This window comes from Ranitomeya imitator, chromosome 3 (assembly GCF_032444005.1).
Source record: "Ranitomeya imitator isolate aRanImi1 chromosome 3, aRanImi1.pri, whole genome shotgun sequence".
Taxonomy (NCBI): domain Eukaryota; kingdom Metazoa; phylum Chordata; class Amphibia; order Anura; family Dendrobatidae; genus Ranitomeya; species Ranitomeya imitator.
The window spans coordinates 790727276-790751297 of record NC_091284.1 but is presented as its reverse complement, the minus strand read 5'-3'; the positions used below and the strand labels follow the sequence as shown (position 1 = coordinate 790751297).

At 44.5% G+C, this 24022-nt stretch overlaps 1 protein-coding gene across 1 annotated transcript in view; it reads right to left on the bottom strand.

The window, feature by feature from the left end:
• Window positions 1-24022, bottom strand: part of CNTN5 (contactin 5) — a 2082395-nt gene that overhangs the window by 2033880 nt on the left and 24493 nt on the right. The window lies entirely within an intron of this gene.

Here is a 24022-nt window from a genome sequence, read left to right as displayed (position 1 = left end):
CAGTGTTTTGAGGAATGCACACGGCTGGTTAGTGCAGACAACGCCATAATAAGCATGAGCATCCCCCTAATGCGTCTGCTGATGCAAAGTTTGACGCACATAAAGGATCAGGCGTCTGCAGCTGAGGAAGAGGAAAGCCTTGATGACAGTCAGCCATTGTCTGGCCAGGGCAGTGTACAGGACGAGGTAGCGGGCGAAGAGGAGGAGGAGGACGAGGAGGATGATGGGGATGATTATATTTTTAATGAGGAAGCTTTACCGGGGCCACTGGAAATTGGTGGCGCGGCAAGGCCGGGTTCTGGTTTTTTGAGGGACACAAGTGACGTGGATTTGCCTGAAACTGCCCCTCAACCAAGCACAACCGCAGATTTGAGAACTGGAACTTTGGCCCACATGGCGGATTATGCCTTACGTATCCTCAAAAGGGACACACGCATAACTAAAATGATGATTGATGACGATTACTGGTTGGCCTGCCTCCTTGATCCTCGCTATAAAGGCAAATTGCAAAATATAATGCCACATGAGAACTTGGAACTAATATTAGCAACCAAACAATCAACTCTTGTTGACCGTTTGCTTCTGGCATTCCCTGCACACAGCGCCAGTGATTGTTCTCACACGAGCTGCAGGGGCCAGCAGACCAGAGGAGTTAGAGGGGCAGAAATCAGAAGTGGCGTTGGCCAGAGGGGTTTTCTGACCAGGTTGTGGAGTGATTTTGCTATGACCGCAGACAGGACAGGTACTGCAGCATCAATTCAAAGTGACAGGAGACAACATTTGTCCAGTATGGTTACAAACTATTTTTCATCCCTTATCGATGTTCTCCCTCAACCGTCATTCCCATTTGATTACTGGGCATCAAAATTAGACACCTGGCCAGAATTGGCAGAATATGCATTGCAGGAGCTTGCTTGCCCGGCAGCTAGTGTCCTATCAGAAAGAGTATTCAGTGCTGCAGGTTCAATACTAACAGAAAAAAGGACTCGTCTGGCTACCCAAAATGTAGATGATCTAACCTTCATTAAAATGAACCACAACTGGATTTCGAAATCTTTTTCCCCACCTTGCCCGGCTGACACCTAGCTTTCCTATGAAAAGGTCTTGCCTGTGGACTATTCTGAATGCCTTTTCCAATCTTGTAATTTTCTGCACCTGATTGTCCAGCATACGACATGTTTACACCTCACTAAATGGCCAAACTCCCCACACGGGGCCGTGGTATCGACACTTGGCGACAGCACCCGTGAGAGTGCAGTTTGTCTGAAGAGGTGGGTGAGCCCGCTTTTGGTCGACGGCACTGCCACTGGGTCCCTCCTAGTACAATAAAGTGTCTCTGGCGGTGGTGGTGCGCACCCAACGTCAGACACACCGTTGTAATATGAGGGGCCCTGGGCCTGTACCGCCGGCCACAAGACAGTTTCCCCCAACCCCAGCTCAAACAGTGCTCTACCACTTGCAAAATTATCTCACAGCTCCACCAATGTTTAGTCTATGCGCTGACATCCTTCAATGCCTGCCACTGACAATACCATTGTATTGACATTTTTGTTATGTTAGGCCTTCGATGCCTGTCTGTGGTCACTCCTTCCACTAGGCCTCCACTGACCACACCACTGCTGCCCGTGTACCCCTGTAACCAATTTAAAATTGCCTACAGCCATGTGTTATTATTTTAGGCCTTCGATGCCTGTCTGCGGTGACTCCTTCCACTAGGCCTCCACTGACCACACCACTGCTGCCCGTGTACCCCTGGAACCAATTTAAAATTGCCTACAGCCATGTGTTATTATTTTAGGCCTTCGATGCCTGTCTGCGGTCACTCCTTCCACTAGGCCTCCACTGACCACACCACTGCTGCCCGTGTACCCCTGTAACCAATTTAAAATTGCCTACAGCCATGTGTTATTATTTTAGGCCTTCGATGCCTGTCTGCGGTGACTCCTTCCACTAGGCCTCCACTGACCACACCACTGCTGCCCGTGTACCCCTGGAACCAATTTAAAATTGCCTACAGCCATGTGTTATTATTTTAGGCCTTCGATGCCTGTCTGCGGTGACTCCTTCCACTAGGCCTCCACTGACCACACCACTGCTGCCCGTGTACCCCTGGAACCAATTTAAAATTGCCTACAGCCATGTGTTATTATTTTAGGCCTTCGATGCCTGTCTGCGGTTACTCCTTCCACTAGGCCTCCACTGACCACACCACTGCTGCCCGTGTACCCCTGTAACCAATTTAAAATTGCCTACAGCCATGTGTTATTATTTTAGGCCTTCGATGCCTGTCTGCGGTGACTCCTTCCACTAGGCCTCCACTGACCACACCACTGCTGCCCGTGTACCCCTGGAACCAATTTAAAATTGCCTACAGCCATGTGTTATTATTTTAGGCCTTCGATGCCTGTCTGCGGTCACTCCTTCCACTAGGCCTCCACTGACGACACCACTGCTGCCCGTGTACCCCTGGAACCAATTTAAAATTGCCTACAGCCATGTGTTATTATTTTAGGCCTTCGATGCCTGTCTGCGGTCACTCCTTCCACTAGGCCTCTACTGACCACACCACTGCTGCCCGTGTACCCCTGGAACCAATTTAAAATTGCCTACAGCCATGTGTTATTATTTTAGGCCTTCGATGCCTGTCTGCGGTTACTCCTTCCACCAGGCCTCCACTGACCACACCACTGCTGCCCGTGTACCCCTGTAACCAATTTAAAATTGCCTACAGCCATGTGTTATTATTTTAGGCCTTCGATGCCTGTCTGCGGTGACTCCTTCCACTAGGCCTCCACTGACCACACCACTGCTGCCCGTGTACCCCTGGAACCAATTTAAAATTGCCTACAGCCATGTGTTATTATTTTAGGCCTTCGATGCCTGTCTGCGGTCACTCCTTCCACTAGGCCTCCACTGACCACACCACTGCTGCCCGTGTACCCCTGTAACCAATTTAAAATTGCCTACAGCCATGTGTTATTATTTTAGGCCTTCGATGCCTGTCTGCGGTCACTCCTTCCACTAGGCCTCCACTGACCACACCACTGCTGCCCGTGTACCCCTGGAACCAATTTAAAATTGCCTACAGCCAGCCCAATTTTTTTATTTTAGGCCTTCGATGCCTGTCTGCGGTCCATTCTTTCAACTACTACTACACTGACCAGGGCACTGCTGCCCGTGTACCCCTGGAACCAATTTAAAATTGCCTACAGCCATGTGTTATTATTTTAGGCCTTCGATGCCTGTCTGTGGTCACTCCTTCCACTAGGCCCCCACTGACCACACCACTGCTGCCCGTGTACCCCTGGAACCAATTTAAAATTGCCTACAGCCATGTGTTATTATTTTAGGCCTTCGATGCCTGTCTGCGGTCACTCCTTCCACTAGGCCTCCACTGACCACACCACTGCTGCCCGTGTACCCCTGGAACCAATTTAAAATTGCCTACAGCCATGTGTTATTATTTTAGGCCTTCGATGCCTGTCTGCGGTCACTCCTTCCACTAGGCCTCCACTGACCACACCACTGCTGCCCGTGTACCCCTGGAACCAATTTAAAATTGCCTACAGCCATGTGTTATTATTTTAGGCCTTCGATGCCTGTCTGTGGTCACTCCTTCCACTAGGCCTCCACTGACCACACCACTGCTGCCCGTGTACCCCTGGAACCAATTTAAAATTGCCTACAGCCATGTGTTATTATTTTAGGCCTTCGATGCCTGTCTGCGGTCACTCCTTCCACTAGGCCTCCACTGACCACACCACTGCTGCCCGTGTACCCCTGGAACCAACATCAGAAAATATAAAAATAAGTATTTTGCTTATAAAAAAGAAAATACTGGAGAGATATCAAATGCAGACATTTTAACATTAAAAACAAACACATACAACAAAAATCTGGTACAGTACTAAAAATGGCCACCAGCTACAATAACTTTCTCCTGCAAGTAGTTAACTGAAAGGTTTTTTCAATTTTAAACACAGATATGGCATCCACCGAGTGTTGTCCTGTCGCGTCTTCTTTATATTATTGCCAAGAAGATGCAAAACAATGAAAATAATAAAATCATTATTTACCAAAAAAATAGAGTAAGTCAAAACCACATTGCAAATAAACATTCATTACAAATAAAGAAGCAGGGCGCGTCCGAGGGTGAGTATATACCTAATAAGAATATAATCACCCTCGGACGCGCCCTGCTTCTTTCCGACAGCCTTCCTTCCTAAGAATCAGCCCTTCCGTGGTGTAGAGAGAGGGTTTGTTACACTCCAAGGTGTTCCCCAGGTTGCCTTTCCTGAGCTTCGATCTTCCGGCTCTCGTTTAGTAGTTGTTGGAAACTACGCTGCATTGGGCCTACAAATTGGGTATGGGGTGTAGAGAGATGGTGTGTTCCACTCCAAGGTGTTCCCCAGGTTTCCTCGCCAATGCTTCGATCATCATGCTCTCGTTTAGTAGTTGTTGGAAACTACGCTGCATTAGGCCTACAAATTGGGTATGGGGTGTAGAGAGATGGTGTGTTCCACTCCAAGGTGTTTTCCAGGTTGCCTTTCCTGAGCTTCGATCTTCCGGCTCTCGTTTAGTAGTTCTTGGAAACTACACTGCATTAGGCCTACAAATTGGGTATGGGGTGTAGAGAGATGGTGTGTTCCACTCCAAGGTGTTCCCCAGGTTTCCTCGCCAATGCTTCGATCTTCATGCTCTCGTTTAGTAGTTGTTGGAAACTACACTGCATTAGGCCTACAAATTGGGTATGGGGTGTAGAGAGATGGTGTGTTCCACTCCAAGGTGTTCTCCAGGTTGCCTTTCCTGAGCTTCGATCTTCCGGCTCTCGTTTAGTAGTTCTTGGAAACTACACTGCATTAGGCCTACAAATTGGGTATGGGGTGTAGAGAGATGGTGTGTTCCACTCCAAGGTGTTCTCCAGGTTGCCTTTCCTGAACTTCTATCTTCAGGCTCTCATTAAATTGTGGTTAAACGGAACAACTGCATTTGGCGTACTAGTTGGTTTGGGGCCTACTATCGGTGTCTGCCACTCCTTGCTGTTCTCCTGGTTTCCTGTCCTGAAATTCCGTTTTCAGGCGCTCGTTAAGTAGTTGTTAATGTTAGACTGCATTTTGCCTACTAGTTGGGTTGGGGCCTACTATCGGTGTCTGCCACTCCTTGCTGTTCTCCTCCACTGAACAAAGCTGTGCCGCCTGTTTACTACGGTTGCCAATTTTGAACTGCATTTCGACTACTTACTGATTTGGGCCTACTCTCTGTGTCAGCCTCTCATTCCAGTTGTCCTCCACTGCAATGCCCCCTGGTTATTCCTGTGTTACCAATTTTGAACTGCATTTAGCCAACTTTATTCTTTGGGCCTATATCTGTGTTTCCTCCTCATCCTGCCCATTGCCCAGCCAGTGATAGATAAGTCTGCTGGTACATTGACCCATAACGCAACATTCCCCGTGCACGCTACACAACAACATTGTGACCCTGCTGAAAGTCAGGTTGCTCTTCCCGCATACCATACCACCTTACACGGGGACAAAGAGGAAGGTGCAGATGAAAGTGCAGGTTCCTTCATCAGGTGGGGGGAGGAATACTAGTTGGCGACGTCACTGGCACAGGGCCTCTCATAGTACGCAAAAGTGTTGCTGCCGGTGGGAGGCGCCCCCGCCGTGCAAACACACCGCTGTACTTTGAGGGGCCCTGTGCCAGTGCCAATGCCAACAAGTGGGCCCCCCCTGCTTGCTCAGGTTCACAGCACTTGCAAAGTTGAAATACTTACCTCTCCCTGCTCCACTGCCGTGACGTGGTCCAGATTTCCTGGGCCCACTAATTACTTGAACCAGCCCTACCCACCACAACTTTAGCCAAATGACCCCCAATTTCAAATGCCTTCCAATTATTATAAGGTAAATTACGCTTGACAAGCTTCATTAAGAAGAATGGATGGTTTTGACATTAAAATGGGCACTCTAGGTGTTTTCCTGGCCCCCACTCACTGCCGACTATGCAGCCCCATTGACTTGCATTGGGTTTCGTGTTTCGGTCGATCCCGACTTTACATCATAATCGGCCGATTTCACTCGACCCGACTTTTGAGATAGTCAGGTTTCGCGAAACCCGGCTCGACTCTAAAAAGGTCAAGGTCGCTCAACTCTACTTACAACCCTTTGAAACTGTGAGTGGGGTAAAGATCTTTTCAAATGTTGTAGATGATTACGTGAATAAATAGTGGTTGTTCCTGTCCGTGGATTTACTGAATAAATCTGTATTGAAAGTATCGTCTGCATGCTTAGATATTCTTAGATATTATTGTATTTTTTCTTTGCTGTAACTTACATCAAATATTATTCTAGCCAAATAGAACTGATTCACAGTCTTGTAGGGTTAGAGTGTCACACCTCAATACTATAGTATGTATGTTTTTTGCCACTGCGCTTTGTGGTCGGCTTCTCTTTTCCTGTGCCAGAGCAGATAAACTTGTTTTTCTTGGTGTTTAGTCTCTGTTATCTATGGTTCAGTCATTTTAAGGTTACAGGTGTTTTTCATTTACTCATTTGTCTGCCCTATCACTTTTCGGGTGCGGCTTTATCTAGCTTCCTCCTGCTTTCTTATCCTGCTGGTGATAGTCTCATTTCGATGTTCAGCCATATTGCTTTATTTAAGCCAGTCTGTGAAAGACCAGCTAGGGTTAAACTCTTTGCTGTTTATCATTTTTTTCCTTCTGCAGGTAACTAATAGTTTGCCCTGCCCCCCGGTTCTTTAAGAAACACATGAAGCTCTCAACGGCCTTTTAGGTAGCATAGGTCCGAGTTGCCATCTTCTAGTCTGTGGTTAGAGCTATCTTGGTAGTTTTTTACACATTTTGTGGCCTCCCATTCCTGAGCTACAAATTATATATAAGGCTTCTCCAGACTGGTGTTTCACTGGTTGGGCCCAGTCTTTTTGTCTGCCCATATTCACACATTGAGGTCAACATTGACACATGGTTAGGATTTTAATATTAGACAGTGTAGGACTGTCCTGATCAGAGTTACCTTGTCGTGGTGGGATGGCTTTTATGCTATGTTTGATCAAAAACAGTATTACTAAAACTCTGTGTTATTGAAATGCACTTTTTGCTTTTCATTTACTTAGTTACAGCAGGGTTTTTGCTCATTTTTTCTCTTATAGGTTTTATATGTTTTATGGCCAATGTCAACATGCGCTTATGTGCTGCATGTGTGCCAACTCAAGTCAAGCTCAATTTTTGTGCATTTTCCCTAGTTAGTTGCTACACAATCATAACACAGGGAAACAACTTCTCTTCCTCTCTACTCTGTCGACCGGGCATCTCTACCGATGTCATGCTGATTGACAGACAGCAGTTAGGCAGCAGGGAACTGACAGTCAATCAGCATGTTGTCAGCAGTGACACTGTCAACTGAGAAGCCAAGAAGAGGAAGAGCTGCTCTGTTGATGTGAATCAGGTGAATTGATGGCTGGATGGCGCAGATGGAACGCTCAGGCAGTTGTTAACTAATTAGCATCCAAATACCTGTTTTTTTCTCATAGTAAAAAAATAATTTATTCCTAGATAATCCCGCTAAAGAAAAATTAATAGTAATGACCCCTGAGAGATTGAAAGTTTGGAGGGGAGTTGTATAACGAAAACAAATGAAGATATTCAATGATATATAATAGCAAGCGTGAGGATAATAAAGATGATCTGCAGCAAGGTGTTGGGGTTTTTTATCCCACGGTCACCTGGGCAGTAATGAATGAAGGGTCAGTGCTATAATATATGCATATATTAACTAGTCTGTACTATATCGGAGAGAAATAAGTCGAGATGTTACATCTCCACGAAGAAACATGCAAAGGGCACATTGCGGGTCATTGAGTTTTCGCTTTCGTACTCATTAGTTTTTGGACGGAAAGTCAGATGGACGCTACCTGTAGATGATAAAGTGAGTGCGGATTAATTACAGCCCATCATGGACAATGGCATCAATTCCTTCTGTCAATGCCATGTATAAAATGAGCAGAGGATAGATCATTATCGCTCCCTTTTTTACATCCATCTAATGATATGAGAACTGCATTTCCCTGAGTAATCTGCTTAAGCGCACTCTCCGAAATGAAAATGAATCGATGTAATCACGGCGGTAACCCTGCCCACCATTATATAATAATAACCCCCTCATTCATACACATCACCTTAAATGTTTCATCTCAAGGTCGTACCGTCCCGGATCATGAGCTACATAGATCAGATTTCGCGTACAGATCTAGCAGGGTTGATTTTTACATTTAGAGGCGACATACGCCTTCGCGCAAGTTCTTTTTTTTAATCGTTCGCTTGATTTCTAAATGTAAATTAAAATAGCCTTCATAAACAAATTCCACCATTTTCCTTCTGCAGCATCTGTAAATCATTTATCCAACTGAGCGATCTGCAAAAAACAAAAGTTTACAAACCCGCTTCAGTTCAGTGCTGACAGCTTCCTTTGCCTTCCCCCACGCCCATCTCATAGTGTTAGAGATCGCAGTAGAAAAAGGGGTAGAGGATATACACAGAACTCCATAATGTGCAAAAGCATCTACAGTCTCAGGGAGGGCAGAAAAAACAGGCAAACCATAGGGAGAAAACCATGTGAAGAAGAAGAAATAAGTACAATATAGCAATTGTGATGATACTTGAAGACAGCAACAGCTTGGATACATACAGACCTCATATTCAGCCTATATTACTGAGAGAGACACTCCCACCAGAGACATAATATGAAACTTGTGTCAGGCTACAAATTGCATAACTAAAAATTAATGCAAGAATTAAGATTGCACAATGAAACTTAGTTCAATAATATTAACCAAAGGTAACCACTAAAGAATGTAAAAATCAACTTTTTCATAGCAAAGATGTCCAGATAGCCTTAATCTGTTTTTTGGACAAGCCATGATAATTCTACGAGATAAAGAGGACCTGTCAGCTTTCAGACATATCCTTTGTAAAGAAAAACACTTGCATATGAAATAACAAATTCTGGAGTTTTACTTCTATCGCTCTTCATACCAACGATGTGTCACTTACTAGGCTGCATGCTGCAGATCTCATAAAATTACAGATTTATCAGCAGGAGATTATCAATAGAGGACTAGTAAACCTACTGTCATGTAGTCAACCCACACCCCCATCAATAATAAGAAGCTTTCTGCCTATGCACAGTGTACACAAAAAGCAGTCAATCAGTGGTGTGGGCGGGGTTCCACAAAGCTCAGCACTCAGAGAACTGCTAGATCTGCAGCAAACAATACCGTTTTTAATCAAAACTGCAGCACCCAGTAAAGTAAGTGACACATTACTGGAATCAGGGTATCTGCCCAAACATCATGCTGTTGTCAGATATCAAAACCCTGGTGATATATTCCTTTCACAGTAATATGTAAGGATACATAGGGGACCTGACTCAGCCACTTCAGACAACCTCTTCTGCTCAGAAAGGAAATATTTTGGATAACCTGTGCAGACAGTTCTGGATTATTTGGAAGTCAAATGGGACAAGAAAACCTTAGAGAACCTCTACTATCCCTTATTAATTAAAGAGAGATAAAAGCAGGTGTCCAAAATCAGAATACATGGTTGCTCACTCCCCAAAAACAGCACCATTGTGTCTGGTATTCCATCATAACTGAATGACAGTGAATGGAGAAGAGTTGCAATACCAGCCACAACCTGCAGCCAAGAGTGGTGCTGTTTTATGAAAAAAAAAAAAGCAGCCATGTTGTTCCAATCCTGCACAAACCCTTCAATATCTGAGCTGCCTACTTTTCGGTTAAGGACCAGTGAACCACAAACTCCAGCACCGACTGGTGGTGTAGCAGTTTAGTAGCTGTATGTTACTGTGTATTCCATGATGGAAAAATACATCACCATCATCGAGTCATGGTTAATGGAATATGGACAGCATGGTGGCTCAGTGGTCAGCACGGTGGCTCAGTGATTAGCATGGTGACTCAGTCGTCAGCACGGTGGATCAGTGGTTAGCATGGTGGCTCAGTGGTTAGCACGGTGACTCAGTAGTCAGCACGGTGGATCAGTGGTTAGCACAGTGGTTCAGTGGTTAGCATGGTGGCTCAGTGGTTAGCACGGTGGCTCAGTGGTTAGCACAGTGGTTTAGTGGTTAGCACGGTGGCTCAGTGGTTAGCATGGTGGCTCAGTGGTTAGCATGGTGGCTCAGTGATTAGCATGGTGGCTCAGTGGTTAGCATGGTGGCTCAGTGATTAGCATGGTGGCTCAGTGGTTAGCATGGTGGCTCAGTGATTAGCATGGTGGCTCAGTGGTTAGCATGGTGGCTCAGTGGTTAGCATGGTGGCTCAGTGATTAGCATGGTGGCTCAGTGGTTAGCACGGTAGCTCAGTGGTTAGCACGGTGGCTCAGTGGTTAGCACAGTGGTTTAGTGGTTAGCACGGTGGCTCAATGGTTAGCATGGTGGCTCAGTGATTAGCATGGTGACTCAGTGGTCAGTACGGTGGCTCAGTGGTCAGCATGGTGGCTCAGTGGTTAGCACAGTGGTTCAGTGGTTAGCACGGTGTCTCAGTGGTTAGCATGGTGGCTCAATGGTTAGCATGGCGGCTCAGTGGTCAGCACGGTGGCTCAGTGGTTAGCACGGTGGCTTTGCAACGCTGGGGTCCTGGGTTCAAATCCCACCAAGGATAACATCTGCAAAGAGTTTGTATGTTCTCCCCGTGTTTGTGGTCTCCAGATTCCTCCCACACTCCAAAGACAGTGATAGGGAATTTAGCTTGTGAGCCCCAATGGGGACAGTGGTGATAATGTCTGTAAAGTGCTGTGGAATATGATGGTGCTATATAAGCAATGCATAATAATAATAAATATAGACTATATGTACTAGTATTTATGTTTACCTTCTTCTCGGAAGACATTCATCATATAAAGAAAAGTATTTGACCCCAATCCCAACGTATTGCCAAGTGGTCTCCACCAATTATGACCCCTTCTCCATATGCACAGTCATGACACTTACTATACTAGAGCTTTTTTACATGTTTGGCTGACTTTAGTGCAGAAAGTGCACGAAATGCGTTCACGATGTGTTGAGTGAAGACACAGCTGAAGCAGCATGAGGACGTCCAGCACCACGGACAGCGGCGTGTGCAGCTTCCACCCATGGGATTTCTGCTGATGGGATAATGGCTTCCCGCTCCCAGCCCTGGTCATGACCCCAGCAGCCTCCGTGGACCGTATAGGATCACGCTGCTTTCTTTCTAATGAATCCACATTTGTTATAATTGCCGTGAATCATCGGCCGTTGACGTCTCATTTTTATCCTATAATCTACAAAGAGGTTTATCTCCGGACATTTATCCCACAAAGTATATGAACATTCACCTTGTAGATGCATTTCATTTCAGCATATTTATATTTTTGGCTTTGTTCACATTTTTTTTAATTAGGGGTCGAATTAATAAGGGCATCATTATATCCCAAGCAGAGGAAATGTCACTTTCCATGAAGGGCAAAAAATGGGTTTTTCTCAAAGATGATTATCTCTCACCACTGGTCTTGGGATATATTGATCCTCAAAAGAAAGGCGAAGAGAGACCCAGTGTAAGGCTAGAGCCACACCACCATTTTTCTATCATCTGAGAAAATCAGTCCAATTGGACTAATCAGACTCTGATCAGTGTTTGATCAGAGTGTGATCGGACTTTCTTGGAGGTGGAGGAGATAAATAACTTTCTCCACCTTTTCTACATGTCATTCGAATGGAGTCTCATTCTCGAAGGCAAATCGGGCATGTTGCGATCTTAGTCCTAGGGAAAAATCGGACATGAACATACATGGCCCTGTAGAATAACATAGGGACGAGTGCTATCTGTCAAAACAATGGAAAGCTCTCGTCCGATTGTTACGGTCTTACACTTGACCCCTTGTAGCATTATTTGTGTTCCATATGGATCACCACGAAAGGAGGCATCTTTTTACAGTACCATTTCTCTTGGTTTAACATATCCAAGCATGAGTTGGACAAGATGGCCACCTTTTCAGAACCGCATGATTTTGTGATATTGATGGGAGATGCTTATGCTACGAGTGTCTACATTTGGCCATCCGGAGGTTAGAATGTGGATTGTTGCCTTTCGAGGGTTTTGCTTGTACGTCACAATATTTATTGCCTTTGCATTTTGGAAAATAAGAGTTCTGAAGAAAATTCAAGAAAAGGCAAGGAAGGATACTAAGGGTGAGAGGCTAAATTTGCAAGACTCCGATCCAGTGGCCAGTTCGGTTTTCATTTGCCACTGGACAAGACCCACGCAAACAAACCTCCTCCTACCTTCCAACATCTATGGATTCTGTGTTGATTAGCCGAACTTGAGCGACATCATGCCAGGCCAGCTAATCAAAAGAGGAGCCGGTAGGTAGCAAGAAGCTTGCATTGTTCCTGTCTAGTAGCTATGGCATACTGAACTGGACACTAGACCAAGGTCCTGCGAATCGATCCGCAGGAAACATCTATACAAGGCGCCATCCTACCTACAATAAAACCTGCCATACCCACTTCTTTACGTGACGCTACTGACCCTCCGTCATCAGGCGCATAACCTATAGTTCTTGGACCCCAACGCAATATCTGTTTCTTGATGCTCCATTTATGTGACCATTTGGGCCACCTCAGACTCTAGGGCAGGGGTGTCAAACTGCATTCCTGGAGGGCTGCAAACAGGTCATGTTTTCAGGATTTCCTTGTACTGCACAGGTGATAATTTAATCACCAACTCATTATTTGTGTAGGCGATTAAATTATCACCTGTGCAGTACAAGGAAATCCTGAAAACATGACCTGTTTGCAGCCCTCGAGGAATGCAGTTTGACACCCCTGCCCTAGGGCCTGTCCCCAAGAAAATTAGTTATGCTGCATTTTGCGCTGTTATGGATCAACAGGGTTTGATTCCAAACCTTGCATCAGGGTCCTAAAAATTTGACAAACACCTCTGAATGTAGACGGGAAGAAGATAATAGTATTGAGTTTTTCTGAATAGAAACCGCATAGACTTTATTGAGGGGTATCGTATATGTTGAATCCCCCCCATTGCTGTATCCACATGAGGAGGATGATTGCATCCCCACGCACATGGCGGTAACGCTCTATACATTCCATCCTACACTTTATATTATTGATGTATTTCTATTCTGTAATTTCTAGTCAATTGCAATAATTTAACATCCACAATGGTGACTTATCCTTGGAGAAGGCAATGCATAATTTTACATTTTCTATTTAGCTGCTGCACTTACAAATGGATGGCGGAGCCTGGAAAGTTCTCCAACACTGATCATTACGAAACAATGGTCATCCACAGAAAACAAATATATGTTACAGAGAGACATATTCCCCCGATTCTTCATTGCTTTTGTGCCTTTCTCGTGGAGGAAAAAGGTTCTAAGAATGACTTTTACGTTTGTACTTTTTTAGTTTTTTCATTTGAGCTTTTTCCATTTCAGTCACTTTTATTTGATTTGGGTCAACTCATCGTCAATTCGACTTATCGAAACGACGCACCATTCTGTGCAGTTGTGCAATAAACTGGAGAGCAACATTTTATTTTTTGCACAGATGAACACTAACGTGCGATGCGTTAAAAGTTACTAAAAAGGAAAATGGGCCTACGCAAAAGGTTTTTTTGGCACAAGGTTAGGGAAGGCGGAGTTTTTATAAAGTTGGATAATTTGCATCACCGGGTCTTTCCTAACATTAGGCCTTTTAGAGGTTATTTCTTCCTCAACTTGCTTAACTGTTCACAATAACAGTAATTTTGACCAGTGGTGCCCAACTTTTACATGCCACTCTATATGGATCAATCGTTATTTTAATTGTGTATTCCTTTTAGGACTGTGGCCTTCTATTAAAGGGAATCTGTCAGCAGCTTGTTGCTAGTAAATATGAGAGACGCACAATGTAGAGCAAGAGAGTCTGATTCTAGCGATGTATCACTTATTAGGCTTTGTGTTGTAGTTTCATTGTAATCAGTGTTTTATCAGCAGGAGATTATCACTACTGGGCTACATGTGTCTTGCAGGCCAGTACAGCTAATCCGCGTAAATCTGCTTCCACCACTGATTGGCAGCTTGTTTACAATGTACACCAGAAGCTGCCAATCAGTGGTGTGGGTGGGGTTACACAGAGCTCAGCATTATGAACAATGCAACATCTACGGCAGAGGAAACAGAGATTCCGTCAAAACTGCACCAAGCAGCCCAGTAAGTAACACATCACTGGAATCAGGCTCTCTGCTCCTACATCATACTTTTCTCAGATTCCTTAGAAAAACCTGCTGACAGATTCCCTTTAACACCTTTCCTGCTTGTGTAAAACTATAAATCTAAATGTGCTGCATGCAAGAACATCCCAGAAGTTGTAGCTTTCCAAGATAGAAATCTATATTGAAGGACTACAATTTTGCATTGTGCAAAGTTATATATTTTTGAGACACACAATGACATCACAACCACTAGAGACATATTGCAGAATCATCTTTTGATAGTTTCCCAAAAATTATTTTTGGATATGTTAAAGAAAAGTAAGGAAGTGCACATCTCCTACCCCAAATCTGCCTCCTCGCCTAGGAGAAAAGTCAGAAGCAACAAAGGCTTTTGTTAAATATTATCCGGTGAAAGCCAACGAGAACACAACAAAAATGTGTCGTGGCAGCAACAAAATGACCCAAAACATACAGCCAAAGCAACAAAGGAGTGGCTAAAAAGAAGCACATTAACGTCATGGAGTGGCCTAGCCAGTCTCCTGACCTTAATCCCATAGAAAACATGGAGGGAGTTGAAGCTCCGAGTTGCCAAGCGACAGCCCAAAAATCTTAATGATTTAGAGATGATCTGCAAAGAGGAGTGGACCAAAATCCCTCCTGACATGTGCACAAACCTCATCATCAGCTACAGAAACATCTGACTGCTGTGCTTGCCAACAAGGGTTTTACCACCAAGTATTAAGTCTTGTTTGCCAGAGGGATCAAATACTTGCAAAATGGAAATACATTTATATCATTTATACATTGTGATTTTCTGGATTTTATTTTTGATATTCTATCTCTCAATGTTAAAATTAACCCGCCCTTAAAATTACAGACTGTTCCTGTCTTTGTCGGTGGGCAAACTTACAAAATCAGCAAGGGATCAAATACTTATTTCCTTCACTGTGTGTTCCAAGCAATGGACTCCATCCTTAGAGTATGTACACACAATGTCTTTTTTTAAGTGGATTCCACCTAGAATTGGCCAGAAAAGGCACAAAAAAATGCTATAAAAAAGAACATATGCTATATCAAAATGTTGTTTTAAACACTTCAGGCCTCGAAAGCCATGAAGCGGCTCAATAAAAGTGACCTTCATTCATCAGGTGGCTCCTGCTTGGCAGCTGCCAATATTTTATACATGAAACTTTAAAAACAAAAAAAACAAAAGTTGAAATAAAAAACTGCTGCAAAAACAACACAAAGACGTCAAAGAAGATGCTTCAGGGAAAACATCGCCGGCGTTTTTCTGCTACAAAAACGTTGCGGTGTCTACAAAATCGACCATGGCTTTCGGAACCCGAGAGTGACGGCTGCATAGAAATGCATGAAACTGTCACATTTGGGTCGGGAGAGCTGCGGCCAGTCCGTGCATTGCGATCTGATCTCGGAACGAGCCCTTAGGGTTCAGGTACACAGACGCCGTAGGGCATTACAGAAGTCCTATACTTAAATGCTTGATGCCAGGACCTTCCTTAGGTACGTAGGTAAAGGTTACATTATGTTGATGATTTATATTATGTTGATGATTATTATCGGCTTCCTTTACACTTTCTCAACTTTAAATATTACTAAAATAACGCAAATAAATGTGATAAATTTGCCGTGACATGTAGATTTTATATGTCCCCCCTTGGCATTTGTTCTTCCTGATAGAATATCGGGTCCAAATTTTCATATTCGAAAACACTGAAGAAACACTAAAACCATTTAAGAATCTCAATTTTCTATGTCAGCCGCTAATGCATTGTTTAACATTCAAGAGCCGGAGAAACTCACCAAATAGTGTATTGAAGTCATTACATTCCAACTTTAATATTAGAAAGGAGCTCGGGGGTCTCGGGGGTCATATGCACTTAATAAACAATTATCTTTCTGGTCAGATTAGCACTGATACTGCTCCGAAACAAGAGCGACGGGAAACGTTGCATTAATATTAAACAGTTAAGTCTCAGCACTGACTGATACCATTTTTCTTCCTACAAAAGTCCACACAATTTCCTTAAAAATACTGCTCTTCCCACTTTCTGTCTGTCGTGGCACTACAAAAAAAAATATGCGGTAAATAAAAACACTCCAGAAGGGGGACAAGAATACATTTATGACAAATTTTGCAACTTTTTGATAAAAACAAAAAAAAAACAAAGCAAATGATGTAAAAATCTGGAAACCTCAAACTTTGCCCACAGTGACGAACATAGAAAAAAAAAATCTAAAACGTGAACCCAAATCAAGTCTTCAAAAAAGGTGCAAATGGAAAGATGAATTTGGTGTGAGCAAAAAAAGTGATGAAACACCAAAAAGTTGACAAAACAATAGTCACCGATGCAAAACTTCTCTATGATGAAGATCTTTATTTGTCGGCCACCAAAAAGTTGACAAAACAAGAGTCACCGAAGCAAAACTTCTCTATGATGAAGATCTTTATTTGTCGGCCACCAACAAGTTGACCAAACAAGAGTCACCGATGCAACACTCCTCTATGATTGACATGAAGATCTTTTTTTATTGCCAAGCCATGCCAGTCACCAGGTACGGACTGGGGCTGAAATTCAGACCAATATTTCTAATGATACCTCCATCACAACTCTTAACATAATGGGTGTCTCGAGAACACCGATTCTGTTAACAATGTAGCAACAAGGTGGCCCATGACCAGACAGACAGTCCCTTCTGGCACTTTCCAGAATTGCCAGATGGCCAGTCCGGCCGTGCCAGTCACCCAACCGAGCAAATGATGCGGGATGTATAACCTAGAGCTGTCAATCATACTGATTGTCCAAACCCAAAGGGTCCTCACATTGCACCCATTAAATAGACTCATTTACCAGTAGTCAAGCTCTATATAATGGTAACACTTGGCAACTAGAGCGGTAAATTAAAGCTTCAAGGCCACAATGTAAAATCTGTAAGAGGCCTCCACTTTCTATAATTTTGGTGTCTTTTTTCATGGCAGAGAAGCTTTTAGTCCTCCGTGGCCACCTGGCTCCACATGCACCTGCCACCTCTGAACCCCAATGTGGGACATGAGAAACCAAGCAGCCAAATCAAGCGCTGAGTGCCGAGGAACATAATTATCCATTGACACAACAGAAATATTCCCGGATAGGCGCCAGCAGGATTTTTGCACAACTCCTGGCATATATCCATGTCTGATGGAAGAGCGCTACAGTATGCCAGACTAATTACCCTTCTATTATTTTGGAGACCTTTATATGATATTCTGCCAGCTCTAGAAATAACTTTCCACCGATGATCATCCTATATCTCTGGTAACAAAATCAGAACGATATAATCACCTCCGCACCCCATCGGTGACACACGGCGATCCGTCCAACGTTTGGTGCATTTCTATTGGACCATTGTCAATTAGGGTTCACACGGATGAGCGTATAAATCGAACGTGTGGTGTCCAGTTTTTCTTTATTGGATAGCACGCTGACCCATTTTATTTAGTAGATCTTTTACAGAGGACTGACTTTTATCTCAGTCCGACTGCCCGCGAAAATAAAATCACATCATTCTCTCCTTTAGGCCGGGGTCGCACTTGCGAGTGTGATGCGAGAAACTCGCACGAGTCTCTTGCCTCAATACTCGGCACTGCCGCCGGCATTGGACCGAAATAGACCGAAATATATGCAGCCCAAGTGACGGCGGCAGTGCCGGGTATTGACGCGAGAGACTCGAGTGAGTTTCTCGCATCACACTCGCAAGTGTGACCCCGGCCTTAATCCGCATATCAGATGAGATTTGTCTATTAAAGTCTATCGGCGAGTAAAAAAAAAATGGATCTTCTACAAACCATCCACACGGCATTAGTGATGAGCGAACATGCTAAGATAAGTTGTTATCCGACATGTTCGGGTGCTAACCGAGTGTCTTCGGCGTGCTCGAAAAATATGTTCGAGTCCCCGCGACTGCATGTCTCGTGACTCTTAGCCACAACACATGCAGCTGTGGGGACTTGAACATATTATCTGAGCACGCCGAAGACACTCGGTGAGCACCCGAACATGGCGGATGACACCTTATCAGAGCACGTTCGCTCATCACTACACGCCATCCAATTTCTACAGTACATTTCTATTACTAACCTAAAAGAAACATATAAACAGTGATTAGAGATCCAGCAGACGATCGGCGCACTTTATTCAGCGCAATATGTAATGAGGAACGTCGTGCACCGGAGGACGGAGAATTGCTGTAACTCGAATATTCTTCTATATTTGCTAAATGGTTTTTTTTTTAACACATTCATCTCTGATAAGCGACTGCACAGGCCTGACTGCCCTGGTAATGGAGCCAAGCTCTCTCTGCGTCAATGTCTATCTTACGGGAACCTTTCATCTTAATGTCAATGTCTGATCTGGTCTAATTGCCCCAGTTCTCCTGAATTTGTCATTGTTGTTTTGTTATTTCTTTGTTTTTTGTTTTTTTCCTATTTTTCTCTGTTCCTGAGAAAGGCCTCCTCTACATTGTATGTAAATCTGGTCTTGTTCTCCAAGTGGGTGTGGTCCTCATGAAGACTCCCATACAAAAGAGATGAGGAAACACACGCACTTGGAAAAGAAGATCAGATTTGCATGCAGGGAAGAGAGGAACTTACGTCGGGAACAGATTATTTTTTAATTCTTGTATTATCATATTCTGCAGCAGTTGAGGTGTGTACTATGATGTTCTGCAGCAGCTGAGGTGTATTATGAGGCTCGGCAACAGCTAAGATATATAATATGAAGTGCTGCAGCAGCTGAGATGTATCATATCATTCTGCAGCAGTGCATGTGAGCATTATGATGTTCTGCAGCAGCGGAGGTGAGTATTATGAGGTTCTGCAGAGGCAGAGGTCTGTATTATGAGGTTCTGCAGCAGCTGAGGTGTATTATGAGGTTCTGCAGCAGCAGAGGTGTGCATTATGAGGTTCTGCAGCAGCTGAGGTGTGTAATATGAGGTTGTGCAGCAGCTGAAGTATATCATATGAAGTGCTGCAGCAGCTTAGGTGTGTATTGTATGATTCTGCCGAAGGTGAGGTGCACTATGAGGTTCTGCTGCAGCTGAGGTGTGTATTAGGAGGTTCTGCAGCAGCTGAGGTGCTGAACTATATAATATACCTTGTAACTGCTGTGGAGCGTCTGAGTGAGGGAGTTCTACGTTTCCTACTACCAGGGGGTGATAGCTCAGGACCAAGGACCAGGGTTTTCAGTGACCTCATAGATTTGGGTCCACGGTACCGATCCCTCAGAAGCGTAATGTTCCCGTTTACGGCCCACCACCTGCTGATACACCCCCGCTACATTCTCCTTCACGTGTTCTGGGACAGTTTATGTCTTCACTTTGCCCAGAATGGAGGTCGGAAACTGTGAAATGGGAAATTCAATGATCCTTACGAGCGGCTGTCATATGTTCTGCCACAATACTGATCTCCGATACGTAGATATAGATGTCCACAAAAACGCTGGAGCCCAAATGTATAAATCCCAGAACGGAGAAGTCACCGGAGTTACACCCGAAAACTGAGGCGAGATAGATGTAAAGCGTCATGGGGGTCTGCATCCCACCGGCAGCGGAGCCTCTGCTTGTTAGTCCTATTAGGAGGCAGTGATTACGGGCAGACAATGGCGCTGCGCCACTACCTGCGTACTGGTATTCAGCACTGGATATTTGTGCTCTATAGAGACGTTTCTAAAAGAGTGTGCTGACAAAGGAATACAAAAACACGTCTTACTACTGCGTAGTGCGGCACACAGAGACCCGAGAATCAGTTATTAGAGGGTCTCTGCGAGTGGCGCATGGCTGCAAAAAGAGACCCTCTTTACGGAGGACCAAGGAAGTCTATGCATTATGCAGATTGTCCATTGACTTCAATTAGAACTGTGTAATACTTAATGTCTCCACTGGAGGTGCTGCAGGGCAACTGATCACATATTGTGAAAAGAGATAAGCAGTTTATTGCCATGAGATACCCTGTGATCGATCAGCGGCATTTTAAAACAAAAGGAGACTGTCAAAAAAAGGACACCTTAAAGGGATTGTCCACTATTAAGACAACCCCTTCTTAAATACTATATTCCTCAATGTAAAATAACAGCACCCTATACTCGCCTCCCGGACCCGTGGCGTTCCAGCAATGTTGGCGTCTGGTCTACTGGAATTTGAGTGACATTGTTATGCCACAAAAGCCCTGCAGCCAATCAGCGGCCACTAATGAGCTGCTGCGCTCTCACTTCTGGGGTTCATTAGATTGCAGAAACAGAATAGCAGCTCACTAGCGGCAGCTGATTGTCTGCAGCGCTCACGTGGGTTGTATAACAATGTCAGGCATGCCTCAGGAAATGGCCTTTTTATTTTACATTAGTGAATATAGCATTTAAGAAGTGGTTGTCCAAGTAGAGGACAAGCCCTTTATAGGGAACCTGTTACATTGTGCATGCAGTCTGATTTATAGACAACATGTTATAGAGGAGGAGAAGCTGAGCGGAATGATATATAGCTTTATGGGAAAAGAATCAGTATAATTTGTAGTTTATTCATTGAAATCCTTGGTGTTTGTATACATAGGAGTCCAGTGGGTGGTCCTATTCATATGAGTCCAGTGGGTGGTCTTATTCATATGAGTCCAGTAGGTGGTCCTATTAATATGAGTCCAGTGAGCGGTCCTATTCATATGAGTCCAGTAGATAGTCCTATTAATATGAGTCCAGTGAGCGGTCCTATTCATATGAGTCCAGTGGGTGGTCTGTTGTGGGTTCTGTGGCTGAGTTCACTTCTGTGGTCACGGGTGGTATTGCGGTCTCTGGGCTTCCTCCCTCGGGTGTTTTGGTGAGCTCGTTGGCTGCCTTGCTATTTGGCTCCGCCTGAGTCTGTCTTCCTTGCTCCTTGTCAATGTTCCAGTGTTGGATCTGAGCTACTGCATCTTTCCTTGGGCCTGCTGCTCTGCTAGATAAGTGTTTCTAGTTTGTTTTCTGTTTTTTTTCTGTCCAGCTTGCTATTGTCTTTTGCTGGAAGCTCTGAGAAGCAGAGGGGTGCACCGCCGTGCTGTTAGTTCGGCACGGTGGGTCTTTTTGCCCCTTTGCGTGGTTTTCGTTTTAGGGTTTTTTGTAGACTGCATAGTTCTCTTTGCTATCCTCGCTCTGTCTAGAATATCGGGCCTCACTTTGCTGAATCTATTTCATTCCTACGTTTGTCTTTTCATCTTGCTAACAGTCATTATATGTGGGGGGCTGCCTATTCCTTTGGGGTATTTCTCTGAGGTAAGTCAGGCTTGTATTTCTATCTTCAGGCTAGTCAGCTCCTCAGGCAGTGCCGAGTTGCATAGGTAGTTGTTAGGCGCAATCCACTGCTGCTTATAGTTGTGTGAGGATAGATCAGGTACTGCAGTCTACAGAGATTCCACGTCTCAGAGCTCGTCCTATTGTTTTTGGTTATTGCCAGATCTCTGTATGTGCGCTGATTACTGCACGCTGTGTTGCCTGATTGCCAGCCATAACAGTGGTCCTATTCATATGTGTCCAGTAGGTAGTCCTATTCATATGAGTCCAGTGAGTGGTCCTATTCATGAGTCCAGTGAGCGGTCCTATTCATATGAGTCGAGTGAGCAGTCCTATTCATATGAGTCCAGTAGGTGGTCCTATTCATATGAGTCCAGTGGGTGGTCTTATTCATATGAGTCCAGTAGATAGTCCTATTCATATGAGTCCAGTGAGCAGTCCTATTCATATGAGTCCAGTAGGTAGCCCTATTCATATGAGTCCAGTGGGTGGTCCTATCCATATGAGTCCAGTAGATAGTCCTATTCATATGTGTCCAGTGAGCAGTCCTATTCATATGTGTCCAGTGGGTGGTGCTATTCATATGAGTCCAGTGAGCGGTCCTATTCATATGAGTCCAGTGGGTGGTCCTATTCATATGAGTCCAGTAGGTGGTCCAATTCATATGAGTCGAGTGAGTGGTCCTATTCATGAGTCCAGTAGGTGGTCCTATTCATATGGGTCCAGTGGGTGGTCCTATTCATATGAGTCCAGTGGGTGGTCCAATTCATATGAGTCGAGTGAGTGGTCCTATTCATGAGTCCAGCAGGTGGTCCTATTCATATGGGTCCAGTGGGTGGTCCTATTCATATGAGTCCAGTAGGTGGTCCAATTCATATGAGTCGAGTGAGTGGTCCTATTCATGAGTCCAGCAGGTGGTCCTATTCATATGGGTCCAGTGGGTGGTCCTATTCATATGAGTCCAGTGGGTGGTCCTATTCATATGAGTCCAGTGAGAGGTCCTATTCATATGAGTCCAGTAGGTGGTCCTGTTCATATGAGTCGAGTGAGCAGTCCTATTCATATGAATCCAGTGGGTGGTGCTATTCATATGAGTCCAGTGGGTGGTCCTATTCATATGAATCCAGTGAGCAGTCTTGTTCATATGAGTCCAGTAGGTAGTCCTAGTCATATGAGTCCAGTGGGTGGTGCTATTCATATGAGTCCAGTGAGCGGTCCTATTCATATGAGTCCAGTGGGTGGTCCTATTCATGAGTCGAGTGAGCGGTCCTATTCATATGAGTCCAGTAGGTGGTCCTATTCATATGAGTCCAGTAGGTGGTGCTATTCATATGAGTCGAGTGAGCGGTCCTATTCATATGTGTCCAGTGGGTGGTGCTATTCATATGAGTCGAGTGAGCGGTCCTATTCATATGAGTCCAGTAGGTGGTCCTATTCATATGAGTCCAGTGAGCGGTCCTATTCATATGAGTCTAGTGGGTGGTTCTATTCATATAGGTTATAGGGGAGGCGAAGCTGAGCGGAATGATATATAGCGCTATGGGAAAAGATTCAGCATAATTTGTAGTTTATTCATTGAAATCCTTGGTGTTTGTATGCATAGGAGTCCAGTGGGTGGTCCTATTCATATGAGTCCAGTAGATAGTCCTATTCATATGAATCCAGTAGGTGGTCCTATTCATATGGGTCCAGTAGATAGTCCTATTCATGAGTCCAGTGAGAGGTCCTATTCATATGAGTCCAGTGGGTGGTGCTATTCATATGAGTCCAGTGGGTGGTCCTATTCATATGAGTCCAGTGAGCGGTCCTATTCATATGAGTCCAGTGAGCGGTCCTATTCATATGAGTCCAGTGGGTGGTCCTATTCATGAGTCCAGCAGGTGGTCCTATTCATATGGGTCCAGTGGGTGGTCCTATTCATATGAGTCCAGTGGGTGGTCCTATTCATATGAGTCCAGTGAGAGGTCCTATTCATATGAGTCCAGTAGGTGGTCCTGTTCATATGAGTCGAGTGAGCAGTCCTATTCATATGAATCCAGTGGGTGGTGCTATTCATATGAGTCCAGTGGGTGGTCCTATTCATATGAATCCAGTGAGCAGTCTTGTTCATATGAGTCCAGTAGGTAGTCCTAGTCATATGAGTCCAGTGGGTGGTGCTATTCATATGAGTCCAGTGAGCGGTCCTATTCATATGAGTCCAGTGGGTGGTCCTATTCATATGAGTCCAGTAGGTGGTGCTATTCATATGAGTCGAGTGAGCGGTCCTATTCATATGTGTCCAGTGGGTGGTGCTATTCATATGAGTCGAGTGAGCGGTCCTATTCATATGTGTCCAGTGGGTGGTGCTATTCATATGAGTCGAGTGAGCGGTCCTATTCATATGAGTCCAGTAGGTGGTCCTATTCATATGAGTCCAGTGAGCGGTCCTATTCATATGAGTCCAGTCAGCGGTCCTATTC